The sequence below is a fragment of the Schistocerca nitens genome, chromosome 3 (genome assembly GCF_023898315.1).
Source record: "Schistocerca nitens isolate TAMUIC-IGC-003100 chromosome 3, iqSchNite1.1, whole genome shotgun sequence".
Classification (NCBI taxonomy): Eukaryota; Metazoa; Arthropoda; class Insecta; order Orthoptera; family Acrididae; genus Schistocerca; species Schistocerca nitens.
Genome location: NC_064616.1, coordinates 472,270,169 through 472,273,773, shown reverse-complemented (window position 1 = coordinate 472,273,773; position 3,605 = coordinate 472,270,169).

Sequence of the window (3,605 nt, the reverse complement as noted above, 5' to 3'; positions counted from 1 at the left end):
CGGGTCTCCTGCTGTCATCTGCAAAATAGGCTGAGTGAAGGAAGCGAGTAGGTGAAGGTGAGGCAAAGCACTTCGGTACTGCAAGTAAAGTTAAAGCACCTTTACTGGTGTATAAACATATACAAACTTATTACGTAACTTTTACCTGTGAGCACGTAGGTGTGCAGCCAATGTCCAGGTCCACGCAAATACACAGTCTTAATACCAAGCTAAGTTGAAGCGATGTTTCCAGGCCGTCTGCTCTTGATCAACTGGGGAGAAAGTAGAGCGGCGCTCGTTGAGCTTCACAGCGTCGGCTAGAGGGCGCTGTGGTCGGGTACTTCGTCCGCTCTCGTAGTACCAACCTACGAGCGTGCACCTACGCTGTGGAATCGGAACTATCGATACCACAGACACGTCAATAACCGGACGTACCGTTCGTGGCTGAAGCGACAAAAAACTGATATAGGAATGCGTATTCGAATACAAAAATTGTTCAAATGGCTCTGAGCAATATAAGACTTAACATCGGAGGCCATCAGTCCCCTAGAACTTAGAACTACTCAAACCTAACTAACATAAGGACATCGCACACGTCCATGCACGAGGCAGGATTCGAACATTCGACAGTAGCAGCCATGCGGTTCTGGACTGAAGCACCTAGAACCGCTCGGCAACCGCGACCGGAGTATTCGAATACAGAGATATGTAAACAGGTAGAATACGGCGCTGCCGTCGTCAACGTCTATAGAAGACATCAAGTGTCTGGCGCAGTTATTAGATCGGTTACTACTGCTGCAATGGTGGGTTATCAGGATTTAAGTGAGTTTGAACGTGGTGTTGTATTCGGCGCGCGAGCGATGGGAAACAGCATCTCCGAGGTAGCGATGAAGTGGGGATTTTCCCGTATGACCATTTCACGAACGTACCGTGAATATCAGGAATCCAGTAAAACATCAAATCTCCGACATCGCTGCGGCCGGTAAAAAATCCTGCAAGAACGGGACCAACGTGACAGAAGTGCAGCCCTTCCGCAAATTGCTGCAGATTTCAGTGCTATGCCAACAACAGGTGTCATCGCGCGAACCATTCAACGAAACATCATCGATATGAGCTTCCAGAGTCGAAGGCCCATTCTTGTACCCTTGATGACTGCACGACACAAAGCTTTACGCCTCGCATGAGACCGTCAACACCGACACTGGACTGTTCACGATTGGAAACATGTTGCCTGGTCGGACGAGTCTCGTTTCAAATTGTATCGAGCGGATGGACGTGTACGGGTATGGAGACAACCTCATGAATCCATGGACCATGCATGTCAGCAGCGGACTGTTAAAGCTGGTGGAGGCTCTGTAATGGTGTAGGGCGTGTGCAGTTGGAGTGATATGGGACCTCTGACACGTCTAGATACGACTCTGACAGGTGATACCTACGTAAGCGTCCTGTGTGATTACCTCCATTCATTCATGTCTATTCTGCATTCCGACGGACTTTGGAAATTCCAGCAGGAGAATGCGACACCCCACACGTCCAGAATTGCTACAAAGTGGCTCCAGAAACATTCTTCTGGGTTTAAACATTTCCGCTGGCCACCGAACTCGCCAGACAGGAACATTACTGAGCATATCTGGGATGCCTTGCAACTTGCTGTTCATAAGAGATCTCCACCCCTCGTACTCCTACGGATTATGGACAGCCCTGCAGGACTCATCGTATCAATACCCTCCAGCATTACTTCAGACATTAGTCGAGTCCATGCCACTTCGTGTTGCGGCACTTCTGCGTGCTCGCGGGACCCCTACACGATAATAGGCAGATGTACCAGTTCCTATGGGTCTTCAGTATATACCGGGTGTTACAAAAAGGTACGGCCAAACTTTTAGGAAACATTCCTCACACACAGAGAAAGAAAATATGTTATGTAGACATGTGTCCAGAAACGCTTACTTTCCATGTTAGAGCTCATTTTATTACTTCTCTTCAAATCACATTGGAATGGAAACACATTGCAACAGAACGCACCAGCGTGACTTCAAACAATTTGTTACAGGAAATGTTCACAATGTCCTCCGTTAGCGAGGATACATGCATCCACCCTCCGTCGCATGGAATCCCTGGTGCGCTGATGCAGCCCTGGAGAATGGCGTATTGTATCACAGCCGTCCACAATATGAGCACGAAGAGTCTCTACATTTGGTAGCGGGGTTGCGTAGACAAGAGCTTTGAAATGCCCCCATAAATGAAAGTCAAGAGGGTTGAGGTCAGGAGAGCGTGGAGGCCATGGAATTGGTCCGCCTCTACCAATTCATCGGTCACCGAATCTGTTGTTGAGTAGCGTACGAACACTTCGGCTGAAATGTGCAGGAGCTCCATCGTGCATGAACCACATGTTGTGTCGTACTTGTAAAGGCACATGTTCTAGCAGCACAGGTAAAGTATCCCGTATGAAATCATGATAACGTGCTCCATTGAGCGTAGGTGGAAGAACATGGGGCCCAATCAAGACATCACCAACAATGCCTGCCCAAACGTTCACAGAAAATCTGTGTTGATGACGTGATTGCACAATTGCGTGCGGATTCTCGTCAGCCCACACAGGTTGATTGTGAAAACCTACAATTTGATCACGTTGGAATGAAGCCTCATCCGTAAAGAGAACATTTGCACTGAAATGAGGATTGACACATTGTTGGATGAACCATTCGCAGAAGTGTACCCGTGGAGGCCAATCAGCTGCTGATAGCGCCTGCACACGCTGTACATGGTACGAAAACAACTGGTTCTTCCGTAGCACTCTCCATACAGTGACGTGGTCAACGTTACCTTGTACAGCAGCAACTTCTCTGACGCTGACATTAGGGTTATCGTCAACTGCACGAAGAATTGCCTCGTCCACTGCAGGTGTCCTCGTCGTTCTAGGTCTTCCGCAGTCGCGAGTCATAGGCTGGAATGTTCCGTGCTCCCTAAGACGCCGATCAATTGCTTCGAACGTCTTCCTGTCGGGACACCTTCGTTCTGGAAATCTGTCTCGATACAAACGTACCGCGCCACGGCTATTGCCCCGTGCTAATCCATACATCAAATGGGCATCTGCCAACTCCGCATTTGTAATCATTGCAGTGACTGCAAAACCACGTTCGTGATGAACACTAACCTGTTGTTGCTACGTATTGATGTGCTTGATGCTAGTACTGTAGAGCATTGAGTCGCATGTCAACACAAGCACAGAAGTCAACATTACCTTCCTTCAATTGGGCCAACAGGCGGTGAATCGAGGAAGTACAGTACATACTGACGAAACTAAAATGAGCTCTAACATGGAAATTAAGCGTTTCCGGACACATGTCCACTCTTTTCTTTATTTGTGTTTGGGGAATGTTTGGCCGTACCTTTTTGTAACACCCTGTATATACTGACGAGCCAAAGAAACTGGAATATATATGTTCACAGTCCAACATCGTGACCACATAACGACGACGCCGTGGCTGTTGAAATTCGCTCGATGTTGCACATCTTGAGCGTGGATCGTTCACTGTCACTATTTTGCTTCTTTTTTCACAGTTCAGTAAACCTTCTTCTTGTTTTTATGCTCTGCCTGTGTTCAGCTTTTGGCAGGCTATCCA